Genomic DNA, 24,322 nt, shown 5'->3' with positions numbered 1-24,322 from the left:
GAATGTTTCCTTCTTGATGGCCTGGATAAAGCAGCAAGATGGCATATTAGCTGTTATCCTCCCATCCTGCTGGAAACCAGGGTGACTAATACAAAAACTGGTTATTTGTGAGGTGTAAAATGAAAAGACAATCTAACCTCAAGGTCTCCCTCACGAGAGATCATTTCTAACCCTTTTAGAACTACTAAATATCCCTGCTGCAAATGTGGCAAGGTGGCAGAGAAGTCACCAGGCTGGGGAAACCTCTACCAACATAGTCTTGACAACAATGCAACAATTAACATAATTAATTAAACAACAAGTATAATTAATTATGAGCCAATCACTCTTGTTACAGGCAGCAGTACCAAATTATCTAAACTAGTAATGATGTGAACTTGGTGCCCTGCAAAGCTCTCAGCTTTCTGACACTGTTACTGGCAATTCAGTTGAGTGAAAACATCTCACTGACCAACCCTGACTAGGATTTGGAGCCAAAAGCTCCACATGCCAGAACCCAATGGCCAAGAGAAGGGATGGTGCTGTTCAAACAACTGATCTACACTAACAAATTGCAGAAATCTAATAAACCTTCCAAAGGCACCTTGCTTCTCTGAGGCCAGTTAATAAATATGCTCTGTTGGTAGGTCCCAATGGTGTCCAAAATCTCTGTTTGTTGATATAAAGCAACCAAGTTTTTCTTTTAGTTTAGGCCATACCCATTTTTTGCTGCCATATCTTGCTCATCTCCAAAGTACACCCTGGATACAAATTTTAAGGAGATAAAAAGCCAAGGGGATGATATCACTGGTGTTGAAAGATCCTCCAGAAAGCAAAACCCAAGCCCTTGTGTAATGCTACAGAGACAGTGCTCTCTGCTGAAAGTCATGGAGAGCAGGAGGGAAATGATCACCCACTGACCTTCTACCACACATGGCATGCTGTGACCTTGGCCTCATTTTTAACCTCTTCTGTGCCATGCCTTGATGCCAGCCCTGCAGGGTTATGCCAGCTGAAGCTTCAGTGATTATTTTAAAGTGACAGATGGAGTGTCAAAGCAAACAGCATCTGTCCAAAGGGCCCCAGTAGGTGATTCTTCTCAGAGTATCTCCTGAACATCTGCAGTAATTAAATGCTTAAGCATGAACAAGGTTTAATTTTGTGGGCTGTGTTGAATCAGATGTAGTTCACTGCACAGGGGTTCTTGATCTGCTCTGCATGCCTAGAAAATAGTTTTGCTTCTCCCTAAGCCTTCTTCACCCTAAATATCAGAATTATGGCAGCTTGTTTGTTCAAAAAATAGGTGTTTAGTGAGTAAATACACAATTTGGCATCCAACAAAGTTGTTTCCCATGTCTAAAAGGAGACCACGATCAGAAAAAAAGAAAAAAAAAAGAAGCAGGAGAGGAAAAACTTATCCAAGTGGGAGACATTGGAGTTTGGCATCCCAGTGCAGGGATGAAGTTAATTCCCTTCCCTCCCATCAAAGGGAGGCAAAGCTTCACAAGTCAGTATCAAAGACACTACAGAGACCATTTCATTTGCTCCCATTTACACATACCTGAGGTGCCCACCATTCCCTCCTTCCTGCCTCTGGCACTCCCAGCAGCTTGAATTGACATGCCTTGTAGCTCAACTCTCATTTTAAAAGAACAAGAAATAGCTCATTTGGTTGAATAGTGATAAATCTGCTGATTTAAAAGAGAACCTGTACCCAGTAAAAGCCAAAAAAAGCAGTTGTAGAGTCAAGTCAAGCATTCAGGAAGCAGACAGGTCTGTGGAGAGGAGATACCACTTCTTAAAACAGATGATGCCTGTCAGACAATATATCAAGCCTAGCTGTAATACCATGGACCTTACTGTAGCCACAGCTCCCTGGCTACAGAAAAAACACATTGATATGTCCTTCCCAAGACAGAAAGGGGCAAGGAAAGGAAACCCTTTTGTACTGCATGGCAGGGAAACATGATTACAGAGGGACAATTTTCTCAGAATCCCAAGTATCTGGCAACCCTGATCGTTCTAAACAGGGAACAACTCATAAGATGAATGCTCAGCCTTCAGCACTCATTGCTCAGAGTGCAAGGCTCTCATATAGAGGTGACCATATAATACTGAATTAGTGTAAAATATTGCTTTGCATTCCTGATCAAGGAATCAGAGGATTCCTTGATCACCTGGAATCAAGGTGATTCCAGGTGTAAAAACTCTCTTAAGAGTTTTTACATAGGTGTTCACATCCATTGCTTAACTCTCCAGAGTTTATATTATTTTCTTCTATTTATCTATTCTAGTGTGTTTCTCAGGCACCTGTCACTTTGGGATCCTTTTTCTAGGAGCAGTAATATATTCCCTGCACACTGGACAGAAGCACCAGTTACCTGCCAGCACTGGTTTGCTCTCATTCTGCTGGGGAGCACTAAAAAGATGCCCTGTTGATTTCAGTGCTTTGCCAAAAGCTGAGGCTGTTGGCCTGGGAATCTCACATATGAAGAAATCCAGTTTTGCTCCCTCTTCTTACTCAGTGCATTTCCTTTCCCAGCTACAGAGCATAAGTCTGCAGGCCACACCAGAAGAGGGAAATTCATTATTTTTTGTCAAATTTGAGGGAGAGTAGGAAATTAGCTGAAATTACTGATCTCATTCTAAATCATGAATTGCATTTCATTCTCTGTTGGTATTTGTTCTTTGCTCACTAAGACTAAACTGTTGACACATTTGGTGGTGCAATTTCAGAGCCATAAATCATGGAATCATAGAATGGCTTGGATTGGAAAAGACCTTAAATATCATCCAATTCCAGCCCCACTGCTGTGGGCAGGGACACCTTCCACTAGACCAAGTTGCTCAGAGCTCAATCCAGCCTGGCCTTGAACACTTCATCATTGTCATCAGAGGTTGCAACTGGAGAATGGGCAGAACATGAACACATGCTTGGAGTCCAGGCTGGTATGTGCCAGTCAGCCACACTGGGATATCATCATCCACTACTGTCCTTGGGATGCAAAAGTGTGATGATACTTCAAAACACCCAGCAAATGTTCTCTCCAAGATCTGACTCACTGGGACCCACCATGTCACGGCCAGCTCAAGTTTATTAACTGTGAATTAAAAGCTTTTTATTCTGGACGTGGCTGTACTTCAAAAGATTATCAAGAGAGATTTCTCCCTGTGACAAACCCCAGATCCACTTTATGGAAGGCCTAAACCCTCTCACCAAATCCTGCACCAAATACCACTTTGGACAGTCTGAAAAACTCATGAAGAAAAAAAAGAGATAAAAGAAAAAGGCTGAGAAGGAAGGGAAACTCACAACAGGCCTAATATGTGACTGGGGGATGGGGAAAGGGAAGCCAAAATAAAGGCCATGCCAAATGACTCTGCTTTCCCCTCTATTTCATTTGGAGAGAAGATTAGGTTACTACAGTTCAACAGGACTCAGTTTGCTTATTGCTTTGGGCATTAAGAACTTAATGCAAAAGTAATGAAGTTAAACCTGTGGCATAGATAATGGTCATTAGCAGCCTTCTTTCCCTGTCATAAACCTGACCCTTGTTAACTCCCATTTTATCTTTCTATGCAGATGATTCTGAATGGGGCAGGAAGTATTCTCTATTCTGGCCAATTTGGGAAAAGCATCAGCTAGGGGGTATGCACTGTTATTTCCAAAACTGGAGCCCCTCTCCCCCACATCACAGCTCAGGTTGTATTACAAACTAAAGGGAAATACTGGCAGAAAAAAAGATCAGACTATGACAGAAAAAGCAAAACTCATGGTAGGGCTGAGAGCTTCCAGAAATCAGTTAGGATCAAAATCTTCTGAGGATGTTAGAGAAAAGACAAAAATTAAAAAGTTTTAGCAAGAAACAAACCCCATTTATTCTTTAACCCCTTTAATTTCTGTCCTCCACCTCCCATATAATGGAGCTTGTTCCCTGCTTATTAATTAAGCTTTTTTAGAGTTTATTGACTGACCCAGCTCTGTCAAGGAATATCTTCCCTTATGAGACAAATATTCTTTCACTTGGGACCCAAAAGGAGCCTAATTTTAGTCAAAACAAACCCACTGTTCATGACTGCATGGGGAAAACTCTGTATTATACCCCAGGTCAGAAAAGATGCTCTAGTTCATCTGCTTTTAGAAGCACAATGATGATTATTAACTTTTTTATGTTTGCCTAATAATGATCAGGCTTTTTTTCCCTAGGTGCATGAAGAAAATGAATTTACAAATTGAAGTGACCATGCCAATGCCTAACTACAAATAAAGAAGAGCTGTTTAGCAACATTGACCTTAATGATAAATTAATCAATGCTGAGGCTTCATTGCCAAGTGAATCCAAACGTACCCAAAAGGCAGCAATAGGGCCCTCAAGCAAATTGCAAAACTGCATTACCTTCAAAGCTTCATCTGGCCCTCAAAGTGAAAATGCTTCATAAGAATGTCATCACAAGAGTTACACCTATGTTTGAGTAACAGGGAGTGGATTAGTCATCACTTGGTGAGCAAACAAAAAATGAATTTCTGAGTGAGAGTCCCAGAGAATTATCTGTTTTCCTGTAAATTCACTGGAAGAGAGAAAAACCACAGACAGAATTACCCCAAGCTGAGATTTTAGTATTTCATGCTGAAACGGGGTCTGTACGGGACATTGCTGAATAGACAGATAAAACAGTCAAATTTTAAGGTGTAGAAGCCAATATGACTGCTTGAATCATCTCACATCTCCTGTTCAGCTTCTCATCCACTGTATTTACACAGACATATGCGATTTTGTTGCCAGCTGGTGATTTGGCAATAAAATGTAATCTGAGCCTAATGTGCCTAGAAGATTTGTTTGGAAAAAAATAAACCCAAGATAAAAAAAACCAAACTAAGTAGTACTTGTTTATAGAAACATTACGGTACCTTTGATCCTTTCTTCTGTTCTGCTTCAATATGCTTGAGTAAAAAGAAAATACGCTGTAAATTTCAGAGAGCAGCATGGGGGCTCCTATGTTTGTGTTGCAAAGACAGACCGAAGCCTTTAATCAAGACAAACTCCTGTAGGGCAAATTTCCCAATGTGGCATTAGCGTGGTGGTGTTGCTAGGTGGATCCCCATACTCCATCCAAGCACTCTGCAGCTCTTGGAGCTGGGCTGACCCACTTCTGTGGCAGGGCAGCCCTGCAGAACCACTTGGGGAGGTGACACACAAGGAATAAAGACACAAGCAAATAAACACATAAATACAAGGAATAATAATGCAGGAGGCTTGAGGCTGAAGACACTGAACTAGAAGTAGCAAAGCAAAAAAAAAAAATTATATTATAGAAATATAGTATCCATGAGAAAAATGTTTCCCATATCCTGAATAAAAACACTAAGTCCCTTGACCTTTTCTTTACATCCATGTGTCAGACAATTATGTACACACTGCTCTTAAAATGTGATCTTTATTGTATCTCACATCAAAGCCTAACTGCACATGGTCAGATTCTCATGGAATATGAGCATGCAATAGGGACAGGGGGAGGAATATGTCCTATAGAAATCTCGGGTTATAACACCTAAAAATACTGGGTACTTTTGTATAGGAAAATTTTTGTAGCAATTACACTTAAAAAGTTAGATGTGCAAATGTACCCTCAAGGTCTATTAGGACACAACCATCTAGACTTTTTCATTGGTTTACAGTTTTCAAAAGAAAATCAAGGGCCTTTCCAATGACAGCCTGAAGTGCATGTCTACAGTACTGTGCTGTGCTACAAACTGAAGTACACTGAGAATTACAATATAGTGTTAAATAAAAAAAAAATTAAAAACACAAGAGCAGTTCCTTTAAAACCCCTGCATTCAAGAAGTGTAATATATTCCTTTCTAACCAAAATCTTATCTCTTTTCTCAGAACAGCTGTGACTGTACCCAATGGACTTGAATTCTCTGTGATCAGATAAATAGCTACTGTTGGAATCTCCTAGCAAAGACAAATCAGAAAGAACTTTAAAATGGCCAAGGGAAAGCATCATTTACCTCTGCAAGGATTCCTGTGCATCACTGACAAAGGCAAATTAATTTTTAAATAGAAGTTAAAAATCATTACCCAAACCTTGAATTATGGAGAGCGAGCAGCTGTGCTGTAACCCAGCACCCCTGTGCCCAGGAGCCACGGAGGGACACGTGGGGGAATGTGCACTCCTGAGGCTACTGCAGGAGGAAAGGGATTAATTTAGCTGCCTCCTCGCATCAGCATGTTGGAGATGGTGTCAGGAAATCCCACAGAGGCACCTGATGTATCTGTGTGGGTAATTCTGAAGTCATCTCCACCATTCCACGTTTCTGCTAAGACAAGCCTTTGAGTGCTGATGCTCCACAGAGATGTGGACTGATTTATGTCCTCTCAGTTGAGGGGCCACAGTGCAGGAGAGGCTGATTGCCATCAGTTTAGAGGCAACAGGAGCCTCATCCTTCTCCAGCTTTGTAAAGACAAGTCAAGGCCATTTGCAGCTCCCTGCAGCCATCCAAAGAGAGCAGGAGCTGAGAGCTAACTCCCCCATCCACGAGGAGTTTAATGCCTGCTGAGAACTTCCCTCAGCCAAATGTCCAGGCTCCCTGTGCTGCAGTGATTTGTGCAGCCTTCTCTGTCTTTGAAACACGAGCAAGTTATTGTTGGCATACAAAGCGGCTGGCAAAGTGTCATCCCATGATTCAGCATATCAAGGAGAGAGAATAATGAATCATTGTGCAGAAAGGTTGTGCAACAGGGACTGAAACAGGCCATATAAAAGCACTGTTGCATTGGAATGGAAATGGCTTTTTCATGGAAGATACCCAACTGCCAAAAAAAACGTATAACTAATGGTTTATGAGCAAAAGATCCAGAGGCAGATAGAGGCACCAGGGCCTACTGTGACACAGACTCATGAGGAGATACTTTGGCTTGCCAGGATAATTTGCTTACAGTTGTAACATCTGGTACAGAAGGTTTTGAAAGAGATTCACGAATTGGAAAGAGGAGAAACGATGTCCTGCCTCTGATTTAAACTGCACTGTGAATTGGAGATAATCCATTGGAGTCAATGGAGATAACCTGGCACAAAAACCATCCTCAGTGCAAGCAGAACCAGAGCCAGAGAGCATCAATGTGCAGAGTTTGACTGTCTCTCTTTATCCAGCCCATGGGAACATTAGCAATACATCAGGTTGCCTTGCTGTTTCCATGTACAAATGTTATTTCACCCCCATGGCACTGTCCAGCAGCCCCCATTCCCATTAATTCCTCCCTAAGTGATCTGAGAGGGTCAGACAGTGGCATAATAGAGGATGCCAACACTGGACCCCATGCCTTTTGTCAGCTACTGCCTCTCCTTCTCCCTTTGGGTATGGTTCTCCAGCCTGCTCACTGGTTTTGTTGAGCTGGTCTCCAGCAGAACAACCATCTCACACCTTTCTTCTCAGCCTTTCCTTCCTCAGCAAAAATCAGGTGTCATTCCTAGATGCAAGGCTCCAAAAGGCTCTTTTCTTTTAAGATTTAAAAAAACACCTAGCCTTTAAAAACCCAACTCAGTGGGGTCTTTCTGCTGAAAGAGCTGATATCCTTAGAAAAGAAAGATCTTATCTCAGGTTTTTTCCTGCTTACTTTAGATTCATGGACTAATTAGAAATCTGGCAAACATGTCTAAGAAAAGCAAGTTCACACATCCCATGTGGTTGCTCCTTGGAGTGCCATTTCTAAAGGGGGGCAGTGCTGCCTATGGGTAAAGATTTGCAAAGTTTGAAAGGGCTTTCTCTGTTCCATCAGTTTGTGAACTGATGTGTGCAGCCACCAGCAGAATGCTCTGTCCTCATCCTGAGGACGAGCCCTCCCTGCACTGGCAGCTGTGCCAGATCCAGACTGGGACCAGCAAACCTTTTTGCTGAGAAGCCACTGAGTGTCTCAGACTGACCCTGGCCAGACTACCCATGACAAGCTAAAGAGAAAAAGCTCTTCAGAGAATGACCAGCATCCCTCTGCAAACTTCAGGCTCCCAGTCCCCATCCTCCAATTTAGAGAATTGATTTCAGTGCCCTGTTTAACTGCTATTTTCCCTGCCTGTCTCCCTCTTTGCTGTTGCTTCCTCCCTGCTCCCTTGCCCAAAGAGCTGCTTTGTCTCCACTTTTCATACTCTATTTTCCTTTTATATCTGTGGACTGCCTCAGATGTTATTAATTCTGTTAATAAAAATGGGAGACACAGGCAGCGAGGGAGATAATAATAGAAATAATATAAATAGATCAAACTTTCACCCTACACACTTCAAATTATGGGAACCTAAAAGCAAGGCAGTAGTTAAGGGCCTCAGCCACTTGTATTGGCAAACTCGTCTTTCATAAGCATGCAATTTAGATTTAATAATATGCTTAATGAATGGTAATTAAAAACAAATTGCAATTAAAACACTATTTAATGAGGTTTAACAGTGATGTGATAGATATGTATCTATCACCAAGTTCAACTTCAATAAATATTTTCTTAATAACAAACTGGCATTTAATTAGTATGGGAAAAATGTTGCTGCTAAATCTAAATTAAATTAAAATATACTTAGAGCACTTACCCACTTAATAGTATGTGTTAATGAAAAATATTTAAAAGGCTTTTTCTTTCTTAAAGGAATTTAACTGATTGCAGCATGTGAAGGCACGATCCAGCCCTACACACAAACACTTTGTTGATTTAAGAGTTTCCTAGTGCACAATAACTATATTAGGCCATGCAAATGAACAAACACCCTGGCTACAATTTGAGTGAGATTTAACAAATGTGACATTTTACAAAGTCACACTCAAAATTCCCACTGCACCTTCCCACTAACCTTTCCATGTCATTTTATGATCCCATTATCATAAATATCTGAGCACCTGCCAAAAAAATTTTAAATAGAAATAAAGTGTTTTCTTTCTTCCTGCAAGATATAAAGTTTAAATATTTTATAGATCGTTATTTGTTTAGTGGGAGAGGGCAGGAGAAGAAGTTTAGTACTTTGAGCTTAGCATATGTCAACTATTTTGTTTGAAACTGAGGTTTGTGAAATCTTTATTTCTCATAAAAGGTATTTAAGTAGCTTAAACCCTGATCCTATCTGTCTCCTGTGCTCCCAAGACTCCTTATAGTGGCTGATACTTTAATTGCTGCAGCACTCATTATGACTTGGACTAAATTCAAATAGAACATTTAATAGGGAGAAAGAGCTTTTAGGAGAACACAACATTTTTTTGAAGAAAACATGGGCCCTTAATACATTCAGTATTTTTGAGCAACTGATTGGAACCAGGAACGACTGTGGGAACACAAAATATAATCTGCAGTAGTATTTTATAACTCTTTTTTTTTTTTTTTTAAACTATTCTTTACTGAGTATTTCAGGACAGAAACTGGGGAAAACCCCAAACCAAAATGTTTTATCCCACAGATACAAGCAGGACTCCTTCTGTGTCTTCACAGAACTACCACAAGGGGTCTGGCTCAGGAGAAGGACACAACAGTACAGCAGAGTTAAAATATAAACACAAACGGTTCCCTAAGGCAAAAAACTTCTCAATCATCCCCTTTGCAGATATTTTGTACATCATGACACTGCTTTGTAGCAGCAGATGGGGCATGTACAGGTGTGTTTGCCATTACCACTGACACTGTGATGTACCTGTGTGCAGACAGAAACAGGCACACTATTAAACGTGATTTAAATAAAAGAAGGAAAATTCATTGGGACAATATTTGCCATGAATTCACTATAACTTCCTTTTCTTCTTTCCACATGGAAAGGACTTACAGGAACTAGATATTAGAGATACAATTTTAGCCCTTAGCTCTGTTCCTCTTGAAGACAACATCAAGAACAGGAGATGATAATCATAAACCTGGTCTCTCTGGACAGCTTCCCACTTAATCCCACCAGCAGCTGCTTGGCTCAAGCCTCTTCTTTTTCCTTACATATCACAAACACACTAGAATGAGGAGCACCAGTTTTAAATTTCAGTTATTTTCTGTTGGACTGAGAGTGCCAATCTTGGTTTTAAGTGACTGGTGCAATGCTGCACAGTGTTATTTTAAAAAGCAAAAGAACCAGCCAAAAAAAAAAACCCAAAAAAACAGATAAGCAATGTGAGAACGAGTTACTAAATATAGGATATAATCATATGCCACACATAAACAGAGAGAAATAATGTACATACCCAGCCAACCCATGATTGGTCCTGAAAGCTTGGAAATATTAGTGCAGAATGTGAAGGATGTTTTCCTGGCATGTTCCAGCTTCAGATATGATGCAGATACCACTTAGCATTAAACAGTGCTCCTGTGATTCCAGTTTTCGAGCATTTGACAATCCCCTGCTAAATGTGACATCCTGTATGAAACAAATGACTTGATTAAGGACTTATTAACATTGAAACAGAACTGACTTCATGAATGATGACAGGTCCTACGGTACATGTCACACTGCATCAGAGCTGAAGGCAAAGACACTGTCCTTCCTTCAGAAAAATGCAGCTATTTAGTTAGGGAAATACCCATTCCACAGCAGTAGGCACAGAAGGAGCCAGGACAAATTCACATCCAGCTTCCAGTCCAGTGTCTCCTAGTGCACAGGGGAGGCTGATGCACACCTTGCCACTCTCCTGCTTGGATGGAACAAAAGAAATATTTAAACTGAATAAAAATCTGGGCACCCTACAAAAGAATAGTTCACAGAATCACAGAATAGTTAGGGTTGGAAGGGACCTCTGGAGATAAGCCCATGCCAGGGCTGGTTAACCTGGAGTGGGCTACACAGGAGTGGGTCCAGGTGGGTTAAACTGTTGTGCTTGGAAGAAGAAAATCTTCCTCCACTTTCTCAATTTAAACTCTTTTCTCAGAAGACAGAAAGACTTAACAGGGACATCAGAAAAAGGATTTATGGTATGGACTATTTGATAATGATGGAAATGCCTCAGTATTACACCCAGTTTTGACAGCCAAGAGTCCTGCTACAATAGAACCCACAGCTCAGTGTCACCTGTCCCCAGATATTCCAGGGCACCTCCCTGTCAGACAAACTGGGGGACTACCCTCTGAAAAGTCTGAAAGAAATTCATGGGGCTTTGCCTATGTTGCAGCAACTACGATGGCTCAGACAAAACTGGAAGTCAATCAGATTTGTCTTCCTAATCACTTGAAGACTTTTAAACATTCCACTTGAGACACCAGGAAAGAAAAAGAGGATGGGAAGCACAGACTCAGAAGCTCTGAGGACCAATTATTTTAGGGTTGGCAGGACTGACAAACGTGCTGGTCACTGTCAGCCAGGAGAGCTGCTGCTCATCCCAAGGGGAGAGTCAACTACCACTGCTGATGCTACCAAATATCTAAACAGTCAGGAACTACCCCTCCTCCCTCAAGTATTTCCTACCAAAAAATGGCAGTGAGATGCTGATAAAGATGGTGCTTTAACACCCTCAGCTCGTGGCCAGCAGTCTGGCATCTCTGGTGATGCTCAGCTCAGGCTGAGACAAACAGGAGGCCCATGCCAAGATGCTTTGCAGTCAGTGGCCTGTTGCCAGAGTGTCATTTTTCACAGAAGGGACACAATACCAGGCAATCTGGCTGAGAATGAATAAAAATGTCATCTGTGTTCGCTCCACTTCAAGGGCTCGTGCAGTATTGTTCTCCTCATGTGCAATAAAATTCCAATTGATCCAGGAGACAGATCAAAAGATGTTTCTCTGGGACCTATTGGTCAGTCTTCCAACCTTGACAAGGAACTTGCATCAAACCATTACATTTTATAGCAGTGATTAAAAAGGGTTCATTTTTTTTCACTAGCTGGGGCTGGTTTATTTTTTGCCTACTGGAAATTTGTCTCTTCTTTCACCCAGCAAAAAAGCACAAGACTGGGACAATGAGACAGCACAGAAAAGAAATACGCTTAGCAGAAATAGCAAACCACCAGATTTGCACATTGCTGGAGATACAAAAGGAAAGATGATTGAGAAAAGGCTGCAAAGCCAAAAAAGCACTGACAAGATTTATCTGCCATCTGTGAAAAAGAAAGGAGCAAACAGAAATAAACACACGCATGAGAAGGCAAAAGGAATGAACAGGGGCCTATTATTGTGGGGGACCTTTCAGTGACTGAACTTGAAAGACTTTGCTGAAACACAGCCTTGGTTTCTGAAAGAGTTTATGTAATTTCTGTCCTCACTGGCTGTATATGCACAGTGAGACAACCTCAATTTGAGCCCTATCCCAGTAAAACCATGCAAGAGGCACCAAGGAGCACAAAGATCACGGGTAGTGTTGATGTGCTTCCCTAGAGAGAGGTCTCCATGTTTTTCTGGCCCTTTGCACATCAACTGCATCTGCTGGAAGGACCAAGTTGGGAGGCAATTGTGTGAGGTAAAGAGATTCCTTTTATTTTTACCTGGTTAGGCTGAATTCACCACTGCTTGAGAGTTGTTCAGCCTCCTCATCTCCTAAAGACAGCCATGGATATTGGAGGTATTGAGTAACATGCAGAAAATCCCTGACAAATGGGCTGTGCCAGCTGGTAGTAATGGGAAACAGTAGCAGGGAGCTGGGAAAAGGGTAAATCTCCCTTTGCCATCCCAGTGCATTCCTGCCAACAGCTCCTGATACGATCTGATTCTAAACACACCCCTCAAGACTAGATTTTCATGCTTGGAGAGAGATGAGGAACAGCTGACAAGTCTCTGTGAGCCATCATAATGAAGAAACTGTAAAATAACAGATACAGCAAAACAGAAGCTGGCAGCAGAGGAGAGCATGCACTCCTCACCCATTCCTGAGCAGGGAACAGAAGTGATGGATATTTAAAAAAAGAAACTTTTCTCATTTTCCCATGAGAGGGTTGTCCATCCTCACTAGTGAGCAGGACGTGAGCAATAAAAATTTGTGTTGCAAAAAATAATAAAAAAATTATTAATAATTTCAGAGAATCCCAAAGAAGACTTTTGTGTTTTCAAATCTGAAGAATGCCCCAAAGTATCTATGCTCCATAAGCCACTCCTGAACATGACTTGATAACCCCTGACTTCAAAATATCAGTACAGATTGTCTCACCTGCCACAGCCATTAGGATTCTCCTAATCCATGTGAATGGAGCTGCAGGGAAGATATCCCAGCCATAACTGTATTCAGTTCCAGCTTGCTCTGCGACCTGAAGATTTACCTGGCTGCAGCCTGGGAGAGGAGCAGCAAACAGCAGAGCTGCATTCATCCCAGGGGCACTGCACAAGCCATACATGTGATACATCACTTAAACAGGGGCTGCAGAAAGAAGGTACCATAAACTTTCCATTCCAAAGCACTAAAATCTTACATTTGCTTATTAAATTTCAGCTGGGGCCCCAGGCAATTGAACAGAACACCAGTCTAGCTACTGCATTTTGCTTCACTTACTGCTACTGACATGCAGCCATAACTCACAGGGAGAAATGACAAAGCTTAGGACACTAATCTTGGCTAACCATCCCTTCCACCTCTGGCTGTTGGGGTAAAGCTGATGGCACACCTTAAGTTTGGGTTTTACTTGGTTTCTTTTTTTTTTTTTCTCTTCCTTTTCTTTTAAGAGCATTATGGGGTTGTGGAACAAAAGAAGAATGGCATATCCTCTGTTTAAGAGCCCCTGATTCAAAAAGCAGTTGAGACAATGGCAGGATCCTCACGTGTTTGTAGGAATTCAGAATAACCCAAGGAGTGCAGTTGGAAAGGCAGGATTCTCAGGGGCCTGCTGGGGTTCCCCAGAGCAGTGGAAGGACTGAGCCTGGAGAAATCCCCCAGCAGCCTAAAGCTCAGAGTGGCAGCATCTCTGAGTTGTGCATGAAAGGAGCTGGGTGCTGCTTTAGGGCCCTGCTCCTACGTGACTGCTGCAGAGTGGGGTCTGAGCTGATAAAACCTGTTGCAGTTGTGGCTCCTGCTCTTTGGCTGTCATTTGAATGGCAAAGACTTTGAGGCCCTTACCCATTCTCCTGTGGTGTTTCTGTAAAGCTCAGCACAGCAAGGAAGGATGAGTTTTCTGTAAAGTTCTACAGAAACCTGATCCCCCATAAGCTAGGCTTCAGGCCTCAAGGAATTGCCAAGCACAAAGTGCTCAAAACCTGTTAGGTCCCAGAAAGGCTTGAAATTGGCTTGAAAATCCTGAAAAATTATTAAGAAATACTGAAGATTTTTTTAATGTGTTTTTCAGTTTTGGAGCCTAGGACATAATAACCACATTGTGTTTTAAGCTTTCTTCCACCACCCCATGAAGACCAGAAACATGTGGGTTGGCACCTCTGTAGAAAAGCAACGTACTGGGGTGTATTTTTGAGATAATAAAAGTGAGAGTTCAAAGAAATAGCACAACTGCTCAGGCTTTAGAAACCCCCCTGCATTCCTGGAAAGGCTCACAGTAAGATTCACAGTAATGCCACCAGGCTTGGGACCTCCATACTCTTCCTCCAAGGTCAAGTCCCCACTCACAGCTGTGGATCTCCTTCCCCCAGGCAGCACAAGAACAAAGGGGCTTAAGCAGTGCCAAGGAGAGACCAACAGCTTTGTAAAATATGTACTAAACAATCAGGGCAGAAACACCACTCAGATGTTGTGGCAACCCTCTGAATTATGCTGGAAAATTAATATATTAGTAATTCTTCAGTATTTGCTCATCCCAAAGGTTTATTCCCCAGCCAAAACCAGTAACAGCCCAACTCAAATAAACATGCTTGGAAAGTTAAGCTTGGGGTTAAATATTTTACTGGATTGAGACCAGCTGAATTCTGTAGTTAGTTTATTGTTATCATTATTACCATCATCATTACTACTGAGCAGGGAACAGTTCATCTTAAAGCTGGCTAATCTTTTTCAAAATAATCTTTTTAAGCAATTTATCCAGAATATAGTGGCATTTACACTCTTCCAGCTAATGGTTCTAAAGGGTAAGATCAGTGCCTATCCAATTTGTTATGACAAAGCTGAGTAGGTCTAATAACTCCTCAGGTTTTGATAATCTGTAGCACCTTCAAAACACCAAATGATGGAGCAGAATGTGCAACAAGTAAACACTGACAGGAATATTTGGATGCATGGAGCAGAAGAAGGAGGGGAGTTTAGGCATTCCAGTCTTGTTTGTTTTCAAACACAATGTTCCTGCTTTAAAGGGAGGGTTAAGAGCAGATGTTGACATTCAAAACTATTTTTCTTATTTAAACTATTACTACTGAATAATATCACAAGAGGGGAGAGGATAGCGCTCCTCTAGAGAGATTTATCCTTTTTCAAGACCAATGGGCATTTCAGATGTTCAGGAACTGTGACTGGAACACATCTGTATTTTTATTTAATTACCCTTTTCCTAAATGAGGTTACAGCCTGGCATGTGGTGTCTTTCAAACCAGACACCTGTAGTCAGAATTAGAAACTTCACAACTACCTCCCCTTAAGTTCCCAGGGGTTGAGGAGGTGGTGGGGAATTGTTCAGCTCAGACATGGGGAAAGCTGGCAACCTCATCAGCAGTGTTATCAAGGCCTCTGCAGATCTGAATGGCTTTCCTGTCTGCATATTTTTATAGGTATGTATATGTATTTATTTGTTCATTTTATTTTAAGGCTAGTTCCAACAGGAAAAAGGTAATAGAACAGTGAGAATTTCCTGTGACAGTATAACCAGGAAAAAAAAGAAAAAAAAAAAAAAAAAAAAAAAAAAAAAACGGCAGCCCATTAAATAAAATAAAGCTAGACAAAGCTTTATGTGAAAATGAAATAAGGCTGAGGTACCCCAGGTGCAACATGGGTCAACTGTCCTTCCTACAGCTCAGAGCTGGAAGAATGCCCAGCTTTTGTAAAAGGTCCCAAAGCCACAGACAAGGCTCAAGATGTTGCCTGGCCTTGGGCTACACTCTTGGCTGCTGCAGAGGCAGTGACCTTTGTTCCCAACACAGGGCCAGGATTAAATAAAAGATTTTTTTTTTTTTTTGTTTCTCCCTTCTCACAGGAAGAACTGCTCCACAGTCTGGGTTTGCAGCCTGACATTTTGGCATCTGATTTTTTTATTTTATTTTTTTTTCCACAGGCAAAACCATTGTTTGTTCTGGTTTCACGTGGCTGGCAGCTTCAGGAGATTCTGAGCTGCAATGCAGTAGCAGAGGGTGCTGCAAAGTCCCACCAGGGTGCATTTGTTCCTGTCCTTCCCAGCCCAAGGTACTGGGCACTCCATGTACAATGCCAGGCTTCTCCATGGAACAGCCCAACAAGATAAAAGGAATGGAAACAGGTGTGGATCAATGGCATTCCCCTGTCTCTTCTCACAAACGAACTCCAGCTCTCTTTCTCAAAGTCCCCAGCAATGATTGCTGAACAGAGTAGACAGAAGACCCAGAAGAAGAATTGCATAATGCTGGTCCTATAACTTATAACCCTTTTTAATCCTTTCCCTTCATTTCAGTGGTTGATGGAGCAATGAAAAGGGCCTGTGAAAGAGATGTGGAGTAGGGGTGAGAATTCTCTCCACCCCATTTTTTCCCAAGCAAGTAAAGCCCACCAACTTCCTCCAGGACCAATGCTTGCTCAGTGTTGCAGGGGCAGCAACAAACACAGTGCTATTAATACTCTCTTTTAAAATTATGATTTCATATTACCAGAGCACCTGTGGGTTCCCTCTGTGGGGCAGTAACCCACGGTGGCAGACACCATGCAAAGCCAGCACAATGGATGGCTCTGAACCAGGGAACCTTCACACCAAACCAAACCTGCAGCTGATGTTACACACCAGGGACACCACCTCTGCTCACACAGCCCTCAGAGCTCATCACACCAACAGCCCCACTGCTCTGAAGGGTTTAGAGCCAGCTAAGAAAAAGAGATTTTGTGAAGAAACTGGGAAGAGAGTGATGCAGCTGCCTTGACAGCACAGGGAAAGGTGTGAGGGTGCTTTCAGATTTTAACAGCTGGGGACCACAGAGTGGCACAGGGAGTGGATCGGAGGTCAAAACTGGCATCTTAACCACAAACCAAAAATCCTGTATTGGGTGGGAAAAGGTGCCCTTCTTGGGGGAAAAAAACCAAATAGATTTTGTTTGATATGACCAAGAGCAGACACTTACAAGAGAGACGCAGCGAGAGGATTGATGGGCAGGAGAGGCAAGTGATTTTTTTTTGGAGCATAAAGAACATATGTGAACAGGGTGAGATTGGATTTGCCAGAGCCACAATTAGCAATGTGGTACCAGTGATTGAGGAGCACAGTAATGACAGCCTGGGCAGGCATGTGAGCCAGGAAGGGGGACAGAAATGACAATACTTTAGAGAGGCTACGCAGAAACAAGTGGCCAGAGTCTGCCTGCAGGTGTGAACCTAGAGACAGGAGTCAAAGACAACACCCACAGGTCTGAGTGACAGGCAGGATTATAATATTATCCATGTTATTTGAGAGATCTAGGGGGGAAAGTCTTCTCTGGGCCATGGTGAGTGTTAGCTGATAGCTGGGCTTTTCCAAGGAGACATTGTGGGGGGACAGGAGCAGCACAGAAGTGAGACTCACATGGTGGTCTCTGTGTGTGCAGAACCTGAATTTGGGTTTGCAGAGAAAATTATCAGAGGGTATGGAGTAGAGAATTAAGGGACAATGACCAAAAGTGAATCTCTTTCAGCCCCAAAGAAACATTAGGACCTGTTCTGAACTCTGTTCTCCTTACACAGAGCTAAACTGCTCCCTCGTGGGAAGGCCCATCTCTAGTGTTTGGAAAAGTACTTCCAAGAAAGCAGCAGTGCTCTCCCCAGCCTCCATGCCCTCCCTTTTCAGATGAAATAAAGCAATGGAAAACAGGACGACTTCTCCAGCAAACATGATTTTACAGCACAAGCCTCATCACTCATCCTTCTGCACTTATTATAATAAGAGTATTTTTGTTGTTTTAAATGGGGAAAACAAACAAAGGAATCCATTCCACAAAACATGTCCCTCTCTTCACCCACAGAAACACTCCTAAAACACAAGGTTGGGAAGCTTGTGGCTTGAGAACTCCCTTTCATGTCAGTACCCACACTGAAGCCTTGGCAGGGCAAAGCACCTGAACCAGTGCCCACTCTCTGCTGTCACCCCAAATTTCCTCCTCCTGCCCTCTTCCTAAACATTGCCTCACCCTCAAAAAGTCCCCCGTGGAGAAACAAGCCCAAATTCCACTTTGGCTTCATGTAAATTACAAAGCAGAGTATTTTTCTGCTCCCTCAGCCCCCGTCAGCCAGCTCTTCCTGGGGCTGCAGGAGTCTCACTGACGTACAAGAAGGGATTCTGAGGTTGCTGCTGGGGGCGGATGCTGCAGGTGCCAAAACAGACGTGGTGTGGTACCTGCAATTACCAGCTACCTGGTGCTCCAATTCCTGCCATGTTTTGGCAACAGACACTGTGTCCAGTTCCACTTCAAAGCTGCCTCTGTGCTTTCAGAATCACGGTTAAGTGCTCTCTTTAATTACTGTGTGTTTCCTGTATGTTTTTAATCATCATCATTAAAGGATTGAACACAACCCACCGAAATGCTGAAGTGTAAACATGAGCAATGATTATTCCAACCTCTTTGCTGGTTTCAGGTAATGATCATGTTATATATTTAAAGCTGCTCCTTGGTTTATATAGTCTGTTTTTGGATCGTGTTCTCCTGTGCATTTCTAGTTGAGGGCAACTAAAGGTTAAGGTCTGTAGGGGAGGGGAAAGCCTGTTTTAAAATTATTTTAAAGGCTTTTAGCTATTTAAAGTCAATGCCTGTGACCTGTTAAGAATCAGCAAAGATGAAGACATCTGCCTTATGCTATTCCTGAGTAAACAGATCTGCTGCAGAACCAGAAGACAACTTCAAGTTGAAATTTCAGTTTAATTTATGGTAGACACGCCAGTGGAATTTCTCAGCCTAGAAACAGTGCTGTTAGTTTTAATCAAGCTAACAGAGGTTAGAAGCACTCCAACACAGCAGCCCAACACTCACAGTTGTGCTAATATTTGCCCTAGTTTTCAAAAAACAAGTGGGAGAGGCAGGGAAGAGCTTGTCATTAAGGCATGGCTTTGAAAGGGCCTCTAAGGCCATCGGGCAGTCCCCGCTGACCAAGCCTCCCATGCAATAACTGAGTCCTTTGTTGGCCTCCTCAGCCCCTTCTCCCAAAACAAAGTACAGGAGGTGCAGCTTTTCCAACTTAATTTTGTAGCTCCTGATCCCATTTTTGGCCACTCAGCTGACAAGGCCAGGCTGTGCAAAGATAAATAATCCAGAGCTCACCTTCAGCTCGCCTGCCTGCCGTCACAGCCACGCGCAGCCACCCCACACATCCACGTTTTCTTGTTCTGGGACTGCCCCAAATTTTACCATTCCAAATCTGATTCATCTGTCCTTCAGCAGCCTTCCAAATCCTTAGAAAAGGCTTGAGGCGCATGAAAAAGCTGCCCGGGTGCTTTCTGATGGATAATAAATATCTGTGTACATCACTTAATGCACAGCAAGGATGGCTGTGAGACAGATTGGCTGCTTTTCCTTTAACTGTCACATAAAAGACCTCACATTTGCCATGGATGCAAGCAGGAATGTTTGACTCTGTGTGTCTAACCCGAAGCTAAAACCTTTCCTGGGCAAAACTGTTTAAATTGTTTTCAACAGGAGGCATGTATTGTTTGGGGTATTGTTGTTTGACTACTGTCTTGTTTGTGTTTTAAAAAGTATTTTTCCTTGACTTCCAGTGAAATACCAGACATGGGAAATAATTGTTGACATGGTTTTAAAACCTCATGACTTTTTTCGTTAATTTATTTTGCTTGGTAAAATATAAAGGAACTCTCTGGCCACTGGAAAGTTTGAAATAAATATAATATTTGCAAAATACCTTCTGAAAAAAATTTTGATGACCTTCCACCAGACCCATTCCTGTTCATCCTTGCCTCTGATGTGGAGTTCTTGGGTGACCTCATGACACAATTTTCTGTGCCACCATTCCCTATTTGTCGAGATAATAGGAATTCTAGTCTCCAAATAAGTGATTCTTCATCAGAAAAGTGACAGTTCGTCAGATTGAAGGTTACTGCAAAAATATATCAGCTTTGAATAATTACAGTGTTTGTGGGAAATATTTCTGCAGTTCAAGATGGAGATTCCAGTGAAAAAAACAAACAAAAACCACTCAATCAACTTTATCCCAATAGTGAAAATAAAACCCCCAAAGCAGGCTATTTCAGAATACAGCAAGGCTTTGTTTTTCACCAGCTCTCTGGCAGAAATATCAAGCCAAGTTTGGACCAGGGTTGCAAAGGTGGATTTTGACTGAAATTGCACCAACCCCGCCCAGCAGTCGTGCCCAAAACATCCAATATGTAAATGACAATCATTAGGCATGGGCTGCGAGCAGGCTGACTCCCTCTTCCATGGGCGCAGTCCAAGGCATGTCCCAAACTGCTGCACAAAGCTGGCAGCAGCACTCACAGCTCCATCCACCCCACTGCCCATCGGCCATCTGTGCCCACAGGTGGGGATGGGAAGAAAGGCAGGCTCCACCCTGTTCCCAAAGGATGCCTTCAACCTTTTCCCCCAAGTGAAAAGAGCTCAGCCAGGCTCACAGTCCTCAATTCATAAGTGTTCATCTATGAAATCGGATTCCCACCCCTCTCCACTAAGAATCTGCTATTTCAACGAAGCACAAGATGTCAGGATTTTTGCCAACATGAGCACAGCTGTCAAAATCTCATCCTTGGAAAGAATCCCAGATAGACACATGTTTTACCCCAGCCAAAATGGTCAAACTTTGCAGAGAAACATTCAGAGAGGAAAAAGGTTCCATATTGTCACTGCGATAGCTTGGGATTGCTCACAGCCAGACAACTGGGATGTGGTGTTTTAATAGCTGAACCATTAAAAGCAACAGGCATCTTGCTATTGACAGCAATAAGAACAGATTCAGTGCCTTTGGCACAAGATTATCAAAAACAGCATTGCAGGAAAGGAAATAAGCTTGTTTGAATTTGGGAGACAACAAATGAAGGGGAAAATATGCTCGCAATTTTTTATTTCTCTAGCATGTTTTTCTAAATAACTTCAGCACTTTTGCCTGGTGTTTCCAAATGGACTCTGAGGAGTGCTGGGTTTATGTTGTCCTTGGATTCACGTCCTTTCAAGCCCACCTGAAAATCCAAGCCTAAGAGAACATTTTCTGTCCAGACTGAAGAGAGCAAGATTCCCAACTCTCTGAGCAGGGGCACATGAACTGATCTGAGATGTGAGGAGAACAAATGTCTCTGCTCAGGTCACAAGTAGGGTCAGTGGCCAAGCTAGCAGAGGCCCAGCAAAGCCCTGATCCTTCCTGCATGTGCTGCCTTTCTTAGGATGGCCCAAGCAGCCCACAGGCAAGAGGTGAATTCCTACAGCTGAAGGGGTGGGGAGGGGAGGTGGCATCAGGAACAGCAACCATTATCCTCTTTACTGGAAAACGTGTATCTGAATGGCCAAATTTACTAGCTGTTCAAGATCTTTATGAGATTTATGAGGCTTGAGAAAAAAATTTATTAGAAAGACATAAAACTTCAGTGGTTTGAAATGGAAATGTTTGCAAAGGACTTGGGATCAGCTGGTTTCAATTGCAGGCCTGTCTGAAGCAGGGAGGGCTTCACTTCAGGGCTGAGGACCTCAAATCTCTCCCAACCTGACCCTCCCAAGACAGCCAGAGATTAAAGCTGCTTGGAGAGCCAGTGCTCCATCATAGGGAGGAGCTGTGGTACCCCAGATAAAGGAAACACACAGATAATGGAAATGATGAGGAGCACATGGCAGAGACACTCAAATCTTCTTGTGCAAACCAGCTCAATCCTGCAAGGTCAGTCCTGAGCTCAAGCTAATGGTACCTGGTGAGTCTAAACTGCTCCCTGATCCTGCTCCACCTCACCTTGGTGCTCCTCATCCTGCAGGGCTTATTAAATTGCAAGGAAAGCTAAACCTGAGCCATCTTTCTTCATTTGCACCGTGCTGGGAGCAGTACAGCCTGATCTCCTGCCGTGCAGAGCTCCAGGGAGCACAGCCAGGGACACCTCCATGGCTTGGCCTTTTATCCCCAGTGCTCTCAGCACTGGTTCTCAGCAAAGGCATGAACCTCTCTGCACCCTGCTCCTTCTTTACCTCTGTTCCCTCCTGGTTCTGGCAAAGCACATTGCCCCAGACAGTCTCTGCTTTCACAGAGGTAATCCCAAATTCTAAACTCCGTGAAGAAATCTTATCTCTGCACTGAATATAACCCAGTGCAAAACAGAAACTGAATTCCCCTCCAAGCATAACAGACAGGACAACAAAACATTTGGGAAAATGTTGGTTTTACCATATCAGAAGCCCAAAACCACATTACACACATCTCTTAATGAGGGTAATAAGCTTTAACTTAGCAGCCTCTGAACTGAGCTCATCATCCACTTAGAGCAATCCTCCCTCCAGTGCCATGTAGGGCACGCTGGGATGGGTCGGCCAACATTTCACACCTTTGCATCTGCCAGCATTTGTTTCTGGCTCCAAAACAAACACAAAACACACTGAAGATTTCCAAAGGGTATCCAGAGGGGGCCAAGAGTCAGTGCAGATGCTGCTGATGAGCTTATTGCAGCGCTCACCCCCCTCCTCACCTTACAGGATGCCTAATGACAACGGGCTTCTGTGGGATTCACACCTACAGCTCACAACTGTTCTGCTGAAAGGTTCATGGGGTTCCTTCTGCCTCTCTCCTCCCTCTGAATTACCAGAGAATATTTCCCTTCCTTCTTCCTCTGCAGACCAGGTGTGCAGCTGCCTGTCTCCCCTGGCTGGCAGATACTGCAAACAGCCAGGCAGTTCCCAGTTCATGATCCTCTTCCCTGGGACTGCCTTCAACCCTGCTAATTCAACACACCAAATGCTGCATTCTAATACAAAGGACAGTTCCTTTATGCGTGGCCAGGAGACCACAAGGACAGTGGTGCTGTTGGTAAAGGATTTCCCCAGCAGATCAGCTCACCTGCCTGAGCTCCTGAATCCCAGCAGGCTCATGCTCAGCAGTGCCACATCACAAAATGCACTTGTCCATATTCAGTGTTGCTGTCAGAAGAGGCAGAGTTTCACACAATTCTGCTCACTCATGTATGTCTCAAGGAGTGATTTTTGGCTCACTTTCTCTAGCTTGCAAATTACTTACAGCACTTACTTGTGTACTGGTGTTTAGAAAATTGTCTTGATCTCTTTCAGACATCCAGGTTCACAGCTTGTCCTGATAGCATCTCCCAGGAGGAAAGTCCACACATTCACCTTGCTCTGTAAAAAGACAAGTTTATTTGGAATGAGCATCAGCTTTATCTCTGCATGATCTCTTACCAGACAAGCATGGTTATGAGCCTTTTCTGGCTCTGAAACCAGTTTACTCAGGTAGTTTCACTGAGCAATTAGGTTTTGAAACACACTTCACAGAAACAAACTTCACAGTCTACATATAGCAGTAGTCAGGAGCATCTCACAGGCTGAGCCAGTGCTTTTTTTGATCAAGATTTCTACAGACCTGGCAAACATATCTCCTCTAAAACATATTGCTTCAAAATCTGTAAGTTTTGATAGGGAAACACAGATTTGTACCTAGAATACAGTGGGTTATGTTTTCTGCCATCAGCAGCATCAGTACAAGCTATTGTCTGGAAGAAAAGGCAACTCTGGCTCTCACCTCCAGCTCAGTGCAGGACACAAAGCTTTTGCTGTTCAGTCTCCAGAGATGCAGCTCAGTGCACATCAGGCTGTAGCTGTGGTCCTGCTGCAGTTTCTCCAAAAAGGTAAATGACTTAGGGGTGCTTGCCAAAGCATTCTCCACCCCCAGGACTCCCATTCCCTTTTCCTTGTCTGTGATTTCAAAAGGAAAGTTTGCTGTTACAAACACAGTGTTACAATTAGCAATGTTATCTGCAATCCATTGAGCTGTGAACTGCTTCTCATCCCACAAATCCTAAAATTAATCAAAGTTCACTGCCCTATATCCATAAGTGGCCATCCCATGGTCTGAGAAGGTTACCACCAACTTTTTTTCTCATTTCCTCAGTAATATAGAAACAGGTTTTAATTTTTCCCCCTCCACATTTCACTTTATTCAGATTTCTTAGATAAATTCTTTACATGGACATATTTCAGCCAGCAGGCTGCTTTCAAACCCTCCACTTTGATTATTGACCACAGCACCAGGCATGACCAGGACAGGTCCTGCACTGCTGCTCACCTGAGACAAGCAGGGCTGTTCTGTTCCTGGCTTACAGGAGCTGTAGCTACACTTGGGAGGAGAGTTTCAATAATTCACAGGCAACTACTGGATAGAGCAAATTAATCTTC

At 42.9% G+C, this 24,322-nt stretch overlaps 1 long non-coding RNA gene across 1 annotated transcript; it reads right to left on the bottom strand.

The window, feature by feature from the left end:
- Nucleotides 1-10,180: 10,180 nt before the first annotated feature.
- LOC132336014 (uncharacterized) lies at nucleotides 10,181-23,828 on the bottom strand. The gene is made up of 3 exons (XR_009488786.1): nucleotides 23,670-23,828; nucleotides 23,163-23,269; nucleotides 10,181-10,347 (listed from the first exon to the last, which is right to left on the bottom strand). It is a non-coding gene; the product is annotated as an uncharacterized LOC132336014 (long non-coding RNA).
- Nucleotides 23,829-24,322: the final 494 nt, after the last annotated feature.

Source organism: Haemorhous mexicanus, chromosome 18, assembly GCF_027477595.1.
Source record: "Haemorhous mexicanus isolate bHaeMex1 chromosome 18, bHaeMex1.pri, whole genome shotgun sequence".
NCBI classification, from domain to species: Eukaryota; Metazoa; Chordata; class Aves; order Passeriformes; family Fringillidae; genus Haemorhous; species Haemorhous mexicanus.
Note: the sequence above shows the minus strand (reverse complement) of the source record. Positions and strands in the feature narration are given on the sequence as shown.